Source organism: Callionymus lyra, chromosome 1 (genome assembly GCF_982586985.1).
Source record: "Callionymus lyra chromosome 1, fCalLyr1.hap1.1, whole genome shotgun sequence".
Classification (NCBI taxonomy): domain Eukaryota; kingdom Metazoa; phylum Chordata; class Actinopteri; order Syngnathiformes; family Callionymidae; genus Callionymus; species Callionymus lyra.
Window position 1 is genome coordinate 23788990 of NC_141818.1, and position 13645 is coordinate 23802634.

Consider the following 13645-nt stretch of genomic DNA (forward strand, 5'->3'; position numbering starts at 1 on the left):
AGGCGGGGTGGGAGAGCGCGTGTGCGCGTGAGCGCGCATCATACTTGAGCTGCGCTGCACAAGGCTGGGAAACAGTATAGAGCTGAGGTCTAGAGTGATAGTAAGTGAACAGTGGGCTTTCCTACCGTTAAAAGTGGGAAAAAGTGTATAAAAAGTAAGACAGAAGTAGCAATTGTAAAAATGTTAAGTCATACTTTATTTCTATAAACCTGCTTTGAATCATAAAGCTAATGAAATAACAGAACACCCATTTAAAACATTGAGTCAAGATCAGTCACTGTCGGCCAGCACAGAGTGCTGAGTCAATAACCACTTCTCATAATGCTCTTATGAAGACAAATGATGCTTTTTTCAAGGGCAAATTCTACTTACTTTTCAAACTAATAATCATACATATATTTTAACGAAACAAGTACACATTAATTAATATTAGTAATTTGATGACAAGCATCGTTTTCGTAGTGTAGTGGTTATCACGTTTTCCTTACACGCAGAAGGTCCTGGTTCGAAACCAGGCGGAAACATATACCTTTTAAAAAACATGTTTAGCGCCTTATATATCCAGTTGTACACCTCACTCAAATAAATATGTTATAGTATGAAGCCTTTTACCAACCTTGATCGCATTGATAGATAATGTTTTAGAGGAATTCACTTTCTCAGTTTTATATCTCAGTTTGATAAGTCAAGTGGTTTCCGCAAAACCAATCAATCCAATATGCATTTCAATAATACCTTAAAAGAGTCATATCAAAATAGTAACAATAGACAATCATATTTCCTCAATAAACCTTAGTTTAAATGTTCTAATTTGACCATCTTCCAGGCTGTTGCTCCTAAGCTTTGGAACAATCTTATTCTCTCTCTGTGTTTGATGGAGTCTACTGACTCCTTCAATAAACATCTTAAGACATTTTTATTCATGCAGGCTTTTCCCTGATTTTCTGGGATTCCTGGTTTGTCTTATGTGTCTTGGTCTTTCAAAGTATATATTTTTAACTGTGACCGACTGACCTACCTACCTACCTACTTACCTACTTACTTACTTACTCACTTACCGATAGGTTGTCAGGTCGGTGGGCCGGTCATTGAGCAAGAGAAACATAAATTGGAATAAGAAGTCTATCGGAACGGCCTACATCGTTGTGGTCCCCTCAGAGGGCTGGGTTTGGCCGCTCTTTGTAATGGACTGTACCTGTGTTTATGTTCACTGTCTATGTTGATAGCCAAACAAATGTGTGTGAGTGTAAGTCCCACACATTTCTCAGCCGGTTGCAGCGTCACATGTCAATCACGCTGCCCTTACGCTAGAAAGGAAGCTTTGCGGAGAGAATTGAGAGCTAACACAATCCGGGCCGGATGTAAAACTAAACAAGCACAAAAACTCAAATGTGTCTCTGACAATCTCAGGGATAAACAAATAAATCCCTCGAGGAACTTGGTGGTCGTTCGGTTTTATCAGCTCTAGCAACAGCAGGAACAGAAGCCATCCAACAAATATCATGATGGAAAGTCATGTGATACTTTAGGTTAAAATGCTCTTTTGGCTAAAATTGGCTAATGCCTTTATCGTCTGCTTAAATTACAAAAACATTTTTACAAATAAAATATTTACTAGCATTTGTTAGTGTTTTTGTGAGGCACTTATATTGCCAATCGAATTGATTTTTAAATGAATTGTTTAAAAACACTTACAATACATGCATGAGACATGAGAGGCTCATACACTTTTATAAATGTGTCTGTATTTGGCCCTTCATACACAGGGTCTTCATCAGACCGAGATTTGGGTAACAGGGTGTCTTTTCTATTCATAATGTATGAAATGATCTCGATCTTTATTAAAATGATGATTCATTGTAGTCCTAATGTGTGTGTCTGGCTTAATAACCTTGAAATCCTCTCATGTACACACTTTACTGATAGGAAACAGTTTCATTAAAATGTTGATGTTGTTGTTGTATTGTTAACTAGCATAAGTTACTATACAAAATTACAAATCTTTCATCTAGACTGCAGATGATCCATGCAGATGTGGACAAGGAAAGAGGCCAAATCAAATCAGCCTTATTGTTATGGTACGGCTAATGAGTGAGGTAATGCTAATATATGAATAATATAATAATAAAGGTATTTTAATATTGCTTTTACTATGTGACTAACCTACTCACTAATATTTTATATTGAATGTTTTCTGAACTAGCAATTAAAATACGACCTATCCTTTGTTTAAATGTTTTTAAGGCTGCAAACGTGTGGTGAAGTCCATTGTTAAAAAATAAAGACGTTCTCTGTTTCCCATCTGGTACGTTGTTACCATCTACTGGCGATCATTGTGAACAGCAGAACTTTTGCCTGAAGAGAGCTCATGTTGTAGAGATAGAGTGGACTGTTTGCTTCAGGATTGTACTTCACGGATGGTTAAGAAATACAGTTATCTTGATGTATTAAATGTATCATTATTCTTTACTCTGGGTGTTGTATTTGATAAAGACATGTCTCTTGTTCAACACTGCAGAAAACTGACCAGAAACTGTTTCCTTCAACTGAGAAAAATCTCTAAACTTAGGAAAATGTTGTCACAACATGATCTGGAGCTTATAATCCATGCGTTTGTGTCTTCTCGTCTGGACTATTGTAACAGTTTATTTTCATGTCTTAACAAGAAGGAGCTGTCTTGCCTGCAGTTGATTCAGAACTCTGCAGCGAGCATTCTTACCCGCTCTAGTAGAACTCACATTTCTCCGATCCTTAAAACTCTTCACTGGCTTCCAGTTTCTTTCAGGATCAACTTTAAAATTCTGGTTCTTACTTTCAGAATCTATTCATGGTCAGGCTCCTCCTAACATCACTGATCTGATCCAGCCTTACACCCCAGCTCGGGCTCTGAGGTCTGTGGATCAGAATCTACTGATGGTTCCTGAACACGGTTCAGGACCAGAGGAGAGAAATCCTTCCAGGCTGTTGCTCCTAAGCTTTGGAAGGATATTCCTCTTGTTCAGGCTTTTCCTTGATTTTCTGGAACTCCTGTTGTGTTATCAGTTTTATCTTGACCTTTAAAGTATATACTTTATTGAATATTGTTTTGATTGTTTAAGCGCTTTGTGACCCTGGTCTGGAAAAGCACTATACAAATAAAAAATACTTATTTACTTACTTACTTATATGTTATTTTTATTGTAGTAACGTATTACTAACATTCTAACAAAATGTCTAAACGTTTAACCAAAACTGATCAATGAGTAATGCCGCGTGAGTTACTGTCGTCATTTAATTTCAAATATATATCGTACTTGCATTGGCTTACATAAATACAATTGAACTTCGTATAAGTATTCGTATTACTGGCGTATCAATGGCGTCCTCTGTTGGCCAAAAGCACCTGTGGATGTTGAACGTAGAATGTTGATCAGGATAAAAAATGTTCTTATTTGCGAGATTCCAGATTCCAGACAAATACTATTCAAAAGTAACTGTTATATTTTGTAATATTTGTCAGTATAATGTCACATTATCACGTAACTCAAAGAACGCAGTATTCTATATGAAAAGGAACTCGCAAGGACTGCCCCCTGTGAACTAAAGTACGGACGGACTCATCCTGAGTGAGTGTTGGAATAAATTGCGACAGCCTTGTCATCTCATTCGGATGTCCAGGTGTGGAATTGTTGGCTAGCAGGGATAATTGTGGGATCATTTAATTTGAAGGGTCGTAGCCCTGATCAGCAGCACCTCTCAATCTTCCACACTGATACTTGAAAAGAGCATTTATTCCACCTTTCATCTGGCTCTCCTGCTCATGCAGAGCGCCTGTTCACTCTGCATGAACGTTGAACGCCATCCACTCATGTTGCCCAGCAGTCCGCCGGCACTGAGTCCATAATACTGGCATTGAAAGTGGAGGTGAGGCCTGTTATATGTAAGGCCATACCACCCCCTGCTGGGTGGTCATTTCACTAATCTTTCTTGGTGGGTCGAGCATTAGGGTTTTAAACTATAGATATAGTGAGTAGAGGAATTAGCATGCATTCTTGGAACCTAGGATACATTCACTAAATAGTATACATCCTCTATACACTTATTTTCATCCGTAATTCTGTTTTTGTCCAGCCAGTAGCTATAGGTTAAAGCTGAACAAATTAAATAAAAGATTAATTTGAAAAAGGTTTCCTCCTCTATTCAGTGGAAGTCTACTGAGCACACACTATTAAAGACTTAATTTACCAAAAGGTTCAGCATTACATTTATTTTATTTTATTATATATATTGATGATGGATTTAAATTCATTTTAAATCAACTGTTGCCAGAAAGGGATGGGTGTTGCTGTATATTTTAAAATGGCTACATGTAATGTAAATTGTATGTTATCTCTATACATTTTACTAACACCATTATATCAAAAAAAAAAGTCAAATGCCAATAAAATGCACATTCCATTTTAATTTGTTGAACTTGTTGTATTATTGTTCCAACTATATACCCATAAGCACTTGTCTTTCCGGAAAGGTTATAGATGCAACAATATTTTCATTACGTCAGCAATGTTTTGACTACACAAGAGTACACAATTGATCAAACTGATGTGTGTGGACATAACTTCGTTGGATAATTATAATTTTGATTGCACAAAAACTCAAGAAAATTATAATACTAAAAGAGGTCATGTGACAAGTGAAATGAACTAAAGTAACACTAAGTAGTTAAGTGTTTGCAAGAAATCAGGTAATCAGTAAATTATAGAATTAAAAGAGCATGATCTAATGCATTAGGAAAATAAACATCAACACATAACATTTCATTATGTTAGAAGGTGTCTAAAGCTCTGAGCTTGTTTAACTTGTTGTCACTCAAGTTATTTCTCCAACAATTAAATGCATCTTCTCATTTGAATCATCAGAAAGGATTTTGGAACGTAAATAGATTTTCTTTATGTATTGAACAACCAAATAAATGTAAAAATGTAATTGTCCCTACAAATATGAACACAAGTTATTTAATGTTATTTTTTTAATTAACAGCTCATTGCAGAGAAATGTTTCCTTCACCGGAAAACAGCAAGAATTTGAGTGCGTTTGATAATAATAAATATTGTAATTATTTCCAAAAATACCCAATGTTGGATTGACAATAAGTAATTCAACACCAAACTATTTTTTTTAGTAGATGATGGATTTGATGGAGGTATTTAAGCCTTTTGATGCCTAAAATAAATTGTATTGTGTAAGCTGATATATTGTGTTTTAAAGTTCACCACATATTATGGACGTTCAATGTTTTACAAATTAGGCAATACATACATATTTTTATGTTTTTATATTTTTATATGTTTATTGTTTGTTCTAAATATTTGTATTTATATATTTATATGTACATACGTTTTTTTTTCTGGTTATTCCTCGAGTCAATGCATCGAACAACCGGTTGCCTATCATTTTCCTTTTCCAAGGATATCTATTTAAATGTCGGAGGCCTTCCACTGGTAAGAAGCCTGAAACACACCTTTGGTGCCTTCAAGGTCCCAACTTGTGAGGCGGAATTCTGGACGTTAGCTTGCTTTGTATATCTTAGATTCATTTTTAAAACTGGATAATGGCTGATATATTTATGGTGAACATGCAAATGTTGCGTTTGTTTAGAAATCGCATGAGCGACAAATATTTTTATAGATTTTAAATGATTCTGTCACCCAGGTTAAGCGTAACCGTAACATTTCCTGCAGACCTTGAACGCAGCAGATGTGGGGGTGTGAACCAGCGCTGCTGCAGGAGACGCTTCAGTCCAGCAGCATGGATCAGTGGTCCGAGCTGTGACGCCACCCAGGGAAGGACCAGGTCGAGGCTCCACACACACCGTCGTCCTCTCCAGCAACAGCAGGATGGAGGTGGAGAAGAGGAGCAGCGGGTTCGAGTACTCGGAGAGAAGCGGCGTCCAGACGGTCAACGGTAGGAGATCTTTCCTCTCTTCAGCCATCACTGTCGTACCTGCGCCTCTGCGTGCACGCGCTGCGCTTACACCGCCGACCCACGGCAGACGCGCACATCTGTTCCCCTGACTTCCATGCGTGTATCACAGGTACATTACCTGCGCGCATGCGCCCTGCATACGGGGGGCCTTTTGTTTCATCCAGAATGGAAATTTAATAGTTGGTGGATTTCGCACGCACGCGCTCGTGTGTGTGTGATTGCTGAGAACAGAGGTCGGAATGTTTTTATTTGGCGGTGGCCTGTCAGGCGGAGGCAGGTCGTAAAAGGTGAACTTTTGAACTTGTAGCAGCCCCCTGGAGCCCTCTAGACCCTAAATCCGATTTGGGGGCGTCAATGAGGAGCTGGAGGAAGAACAGTGATGTTCCACGAGTCTCGTAGTTTATTTCAATAACTGGTGAAGATGGAAGGAGTTGTGTGTGTGTGTGTGTGTGTGTGTGTGTCGCCCGGCGCCTGTCTCGTATCTGTGCTGGCAAATAAATATTTGTTGACATTATCAAGATTCCTCATTGCCTTCACGATACGCCTGTTCTTTAAATTTGACAAACTCAAACGTCAGCGTTTCCTTATCTCTCGACAGTCCCATTTACTTGCATTAAATCCGTTTAAAATTATGTCCGTTGTATTATATGTTGAGTTTATGAAATGCAAGTTAAATATAATTAAATACATGCATTCAAAACCAACCATGTATTTACCCCGAATTCAATCTTTTTTTTTAACCTTAAATATTGACGTCAACCCTCTGTATATTACCATTTAAATACTATATAGGTAGCAAACGTTGTTATTAATTTTAAAAAGTTGAATTAAAAAACAAAAATGAACAGATTAAAACATTTTTCAAAGAAATCCTGGAAATAATACCATTTAAATAAATTCTAATCAATACAAAGAAAAACAATCATTGTGACAAAATGCAACAACGTTTTATTTTTCAACATGTTTTCTTCGCCTTAATTTAATAAATGAGCTATAAAAACCGTTTGTATGTATTTATTTGTATATAAATTCAACAATTTAAATAACTAAAATATATATTGTATGGTCTAAATTTTATATAAATTAATATATTTCATCTGTCATTAAGGCATTTTTTTCCTGCAGGAGTGTTGTAGGAGTTAGGTATTAAATAATATCTTAATTTCCTGGTGACATTTGGTCCACAGTGGGTTACATCTCTTTTTCAGGGCAATGTTGATAATTTGCTGCTTTATTGTGAGAAGGTGTTGACTGCTTAAGGCCTTTTTTTTCCATCACCTCACAATTGTTCCTCAAGACAAAAGAAGCTAATCCCCCACCCTCCAGCCCTCCCCTCTTTCTCTCCATATAACCAAATTTTAGGAAGAAACTCAATTTGTATCGAAGACCCCCCTCACAAGAGCTGGATGAAGTAATGTAATTGAAGTCAGTGAAAGACGCACAAGGGGAATATTGGAATTATGGAAATAGGATGGCGGAGGGGTCGTAGAAAAGATGCCAAAAAGTGTGTCAGCACTCGAGCTTAGGTTAAACAGATGTTAAGGGAGACGGTGAAGAAGCGGGGGTGGACCACCACTCCGTGCGGGGGTATGGTGACAGAATGCCACCCCCGCCCACCACGTCTTCACCCCCCACAATGCGCTGATACTAGACTGATAAGCCCACAGGAGTACAGAAGAGGCTTCTGGCCTTTATCAGATCTGTTGACCTGGTAACATAACTGTGCACTATTCTTTTGTTTGGACTTGACTGTTTAGAAAGAAATTCAATATTTAGTTAATCTATGTCAACTAAATGTTTTTTATTTGCTTAATTGTATGTTTAGGAATCACCAATTTGGAGTGTCTTTCTTTAAGTTATTTGGAGGAAGTGAAGTAAATGTAGCATTTATTCTGTAGATTTTTAATGTTTAAATGTATGTTTCACAACACATGCAGTTTGTTTAAAATCAATCTTTATTAATAGTCTGTAAGTTTAGTAAAACCAAAATATCCTAACAACGTCACATTTAAGTTTGACACAATTAATTATGAACTGGAGTAAAGATAAATGCTCTAAATATCTCAAATGTCTCATTCTGTCTGGATATCCTTTTTGTAAAATAAAGAAGTCGTTCAGACAGCTGATAGGTTGATGAGAGCTTTAAAACCTAATCATTATTTCTCCTTGGATATTGACACTGAAGGCTCAGTGTCCTTCACCCTCGTGCAGCTGTTGCCTAGCAGCACATACAGTTAAGCAGGGCCAGGTGGTCACGTGACTGCCAAGGCTCTAACATGTCAATTTATTTGGTGCACTCTGCTCTTCAGTTGAACTGATTTATATCTGAGGATACTGTCTGATGACGTCATCAAGACCCTGGACTGCCTCAATGAGTGCTGGTGAATTACAATTAAATATTTATTTTCTAGAAAATATAGTTAATTTGTACCAGTATAACGTGATTACAAACTTGTTTAAGGCATTTTTTTTTTTTTACCAAAAAGTGGAAAATAATTTTAGACCAAGAACGAGCCAGATAAGGAAGGAAGGAAGGAAGGGCGGGGCCAGTGAAAGCGAGAACAGCATAAAGGACCTGTAAGGCAGAGATGGATCAGTAAATAATGCTTCTAGAACATTATTGGAAGGAGGGTAAACATTAGAAAAGGAAAGGGGAAGAAAAAAGGATGCAGGGAAACGTATAGGAAGTAAAATGGGATTGAGAAAAAAAAAGATGTTGTAATTTAAAAGTGTAAAAGGTTGGTGTTGATTTGTTGGTATTTCTAAAATGATCTCACTCCAGCTCTCATGACAACATGTGGAGACGGTTTCATGATTGATGATTGGCTGATAAATCTTTTCACGGCAACAGTTGTGTTCCTGCAACTGAGTGTTTGTGTGTTGTTGTGCGGTCAGTGATGGACAGGCGGGGGAGGAGGAGGCCAGTTCTATGGGAACAGCGACCAGGGTCACCGCAATGTTGCTCTTGAAGCATTAATGGCCTGTTCTCTGCTGACCTCCAGGTAACCCAGCCAAGTATTTACAACCTCCACTTGATCCCTGAGGCAGTGGTGTGGGACAGCCAAGTGACACGCTCACATTAGAAATGTGTCCCGCTGCTGCAAGAGATATATTGGCTCATTTCTGATGTTCAACATGAGATCCACCCTGAGGCTGTATACGGCTCCCGTCTGAGTTTGAATTTGGGGCGACAGTTTATAGGCCGCTGTAAAGCACTGAACTTGATGTGCTGAGGGCTGAGTTGAGGGTACAGTTGTTCAGGGTTGTAAAGAGCAGCTGACGGTCTCCCTCTCTGTGTTTAGTGGGAGAACTCTGTTATTTCTCAGCCAACAACAAAAACCCACAACAATGTTGGCATTGACTACTTTAACAGGACTGCGCTAAACACCACCATTGCACTAATTACCTCTGCCAAGGAGGTTGAGAGTTTGAGCTCTGAGTATTTGTTGATGGTGTGACTAGAGGTAAATGAACAAATATTGGTATTGTGCTGGTTACCATTTAGATCCAGGAATGTTTTGAAATGCATGTTAAAACCTTAAAACATGATTTTATATATTTAACATGTCATTGTTCATTTATTAATTATTAAGCGCTGTAAAAAACGATGCTGAAGGCTTACAAGTAAAAATCTTTAACCAATATCCAAGTGTGCATGAGTGTTGTTCCAAAGTGAGCTGTGTTTTTTAGAGTTTTAGATGATTTTCATGATTTAAAATGGGTAAATTACACATTGTCTCCGGCAAAACTGCTTCAACACACCACACACTGTACATAGAACCATCTGCGTCATGCAATATTGTAAAAATGTTGACATTCTTTTTTTTTATAGTAGTAAATAGTGTCTTGATATTGTGAGTGTGTGTGTGTGAAAAACAGTTTATTTGACAAAGACACAATGAATTTATTGATTAATTGATATGCCTTTATTCTTCCCACATTGGGGAAGTACATGGAACCTGTCATCTAATGAAAACATGTGATGAGACTCATTCCACATGACACGTTTGAATAAAACCCAGTGAAGACCTCCTTCCGATGTGTTGTTTGAGATTGGTTGTTGATGTGTTTAGGTTTCATTTCACACTCGTACTTTCATGCAGTATCAGATGTCCTTAAATATCGGTTTGTAAATGGGACCATATTCGTTGTGTGTGTTAAATCTTTTGTACTTCTTAACCATATCCAAAACTAAAAGTTGTTATTCAAACAGAAAGAACGTGAAGTTAACCAGCTATTAGAGTGTATAGTTTGTTCATTGGTAAAAAAAAAATCCATATTTATTGTTAAACTTTGTCGTGACACCTTCCATGACCCGAAGCGACCTGAAAAGTTGCAGCAATCATCTCAGTTTCATAGTTGCTCACTTATGAAGGACCGTCACACCATGCAGCCATATCTGTGAGACGAGGCAGATTCAGACCGGAGACTCTCGGCTCCGTTTTGTAAGATAATTATCAGCTGGTTGAGTATGCACAGTGCAGTGCGCTCCCCCGCTCGCTGCAGCAGTAAAACGCTGCCCTCCGGTATGATGAAAGGAAATTTGCTGCTCTGAGCGTGTCAGGAGCCCCCACCCTGCTGACCACAGAGTGACCCTCTGCAAGAACGTCCGTCAGGATTAGATAAAGACATGGATTCATTAGCTCGACGTAAAATGCACAGATGAGGGCCTGATGAAAGCATTGTTTAATTTATCACAGATATAACTATCTTATGAGACAAATCAAGAGATTTGTTGTTGAGGCGATTTTTGGTAGAATACATTTGTTTTTGTCCGTTGTTAAGATAGTCAAAGCCTCTAAAATAAAAATAAAAGGAGGTAGAAACAGGATATTGGGGAAAACATTTTTCATGAACTATGTGATATAATGAAAATTGTTACAAGTTTGAAATTCTATTTTAAATGATTTACAACAAATCAAAACCCCACTCTAAGAAACATAGTAATCCAAATTATAACACTTGCACATGTATTGTCCTGCAATTGCAGGGTATACTTGCTTATCATTTTTATCAGCTCTTTTACAGCTATTGTGCATCATTCATAGCTTGGCTGGATCAGCACTTGTGTCTTAAAGCTGTCCGAGTCCTTGTTTTTACGATTTATTCAGTATTAGAATTAATTAGCTTGACTTGGCAATCCAGAAGGGAAATGAGTCAATCCTCAACATACAGCAACAAAACCTGAAGATATTTTTTGGATCTTGACCAGGCTATAGTCAATCATAATGACATCTGGGAAAATATAGTTTGAAAATTGATCTAATCAATTCAGACCTCTACTACATTTTCTGGTCAGAGTTCCTTCATTACTTCCTCTCATGCTCACCTATTTGTGCTTGTAACTCACACATTATTTCCATTTTGTCTTCTTGCATGTTTTACATTTCTGCCCTTTTTAATGACCAGTAATCAATCTAGGCCCTTCTCTTTCACAAGCTCATTCATGCCATTCAACCTATTCTTTTCCACAGTATCTGTGTAGTATTATTTTGGTTTTTGGGCAGTTTTATTGAAAGGTGGAAATCTCATATTTATTGCCCTTCTCACAAAAATCATTGCACCTGCACTTTGTCCAAACAGAAAAATCTTTTCCTGTTTTTGTATGTTTTTAAGTGTCAGTTTAAAAAAAGAGCCCAGTAAAAATGGAGCTGTTTCAAGCATCTTGAGAAAGACACAAACTACCAACGATGATGTTGTTACCATGACTGGCCTGTATGTGTAGTTGATTCTCTTGCAACAAACAAGATTGCATGACTGAATGAAGAATCTTGAGCTCTGGAAATGCTAGCAAAGACGTTTGCTTGGTCCTTCATTAGTGCTATTGAGCTATATCTACAAGTCACTATGATCTACAATTAACAAAGGTATGGGATATTGGTTTAGTGATGCTCAGCTTTTTTTGTTTTTGCTGAATCAACAAGAGATGTGTATGAATTTAACTGGAAGTTTCTAAATGGTTAAAAAAAATTCCTGGCCAGTTGCTTTAAAGCTGGATTTATGTGGACGACGACCTATCCAACACAGAACTTTCACGGATAAAACAGATTTTGTCCTTGTGTGGACGGAGCCTCTGTCTGTTTCAAATCTCTTGGTTGACAAAGCAGCATGTTATTGCTGACATTTGTTTATGAGCTGCCTCCATCTGTTCCCCTTTCTCAGCTATGCCAACATTGTGCTGTTGTTTTAAAACTCTTTCAACATCTGCAACTGTGTTACGCCTACACCTTCTTGCTAGTTTTCAATGCTATGCAAAAAGCCAGATAGGCTTTATTAGCGTCAACATCTGACGCTACATTGACACTTTGTTATTGTTAAAAAAAACATTTGGCTGTTGGTCAGTAGAAGTTAAAACAAAGCATGTTGCTGTTGTGCTTTAGTTGTCAGCCACATTAGTCATTACTGAAAAGGCTCTTTGTCATTCAGTTTATTGGTATTTATGCTAAAATTCAACTTTTGTTCAGGAGTGAAAAAGATGGAATGCAAAGTTTTAGTTTTTTTTACAGTTTACAGCGTTTGTTGCATCATTCATTGAACTGCCCATTTTGTGTTGGGAACAGGACGGTTGATTCACTGGGACAAACGTGTGACCTGGATCATTCCGGGTACATATGTCTCATTCAACCGGAGTAGATCTGAACAAGTAGAACCCTGCTTTGATAAAGGGAAACTTAAACTACAGCACAAGCTTTTACACAAAAGTATGGAGGTTGTAGGACTATTGCTGATGACCATGTTATTCTACTGAATCTTTAATCATAATAATTGTGTGTGTGTGTGTGTGCACACTCTTTGGGTAGTAAAGATCTAGGTGTAAATGCTCACAGCTTTGTTAATCTCAATTCACTTCAGACATATGCAATGCACCTCCTCTTTCATTACAATGAGAAGACAATATGTTCAAAGACCAACAGAAGATCCAAACACAAGTTTAATATTTTTTTTGTTCGTCAGAATAATAATAGTAAAGAGTGACTTGTAACTACAGCTCAACCTGGCTGTCGTACGAACTATTTGACAGGAAAATGCGTGGTTGGACGTGGACAAGGCAGGAGCTCACAAAGTGAACTTGAGCAGAACTTTATAGCAGCATCTGCGTCGGCCAGAGGCAACGGGGAGGACAGAGTGGACAATTGTGCTGCACTGTGTTACACAGCAGGGTCAAAGGTCAGGTTTGGAGGTTAAAAGGATGAAGCCAACACTTGAGTTCCTTCCGTCTTTCATATGAAGCATCCTTATGACGGTGAACAATAACCGAAGGTTTAATTTTGTTTCATATGGCTTAATGAAGTTTGGATACAATGGGATATAGCATCACCACTCTCATCCTTGCTCATTCAGGTCACTCAACATTGCAGATTGGGATTTTCCTGGCTGGTAAACCATACTGATAACTTTGATTAAGATACCATTTGTTTTCTACCAATATCTTTCTTGTAACTACAATATACACTGAATCTAAAACTTTTATGATCAAACTATTCTTCAAAGATATGGAATTTTTTTTTAAATACACATTCAAAACTTTGTCCAAGTTGTTTTAAATATTATATTATAATTTTTTTTTTTTGACATTATCTTTAACACAAAGGCCAGAGCTAGAAGAGTCAGAGTAGAAGATGCTCAGGTTTGCACAATGTGTGGCAGAACATTCTGCATTTGCTACTATGGAGTATTTTGT

The 13645-nt window shown here is 37.7% G+C and overlaps 1 non-coding gene across 1 annotated transcript; it reads left to right on the top strand.

The window, feature by feature from the left end:
* The first annotated feature begins 452 nt into the window (after positions 1-452).
* On the top strand, positions 453-524 carry trnav-uac (transfer RNA valine (anticodon UAC)). The gene has a single exon. It is a non-coding gene; the product is annotated as a tRNA-Val (tRNA).
* Positions 525-13645: the final 13121 nt, after the last annotated feature.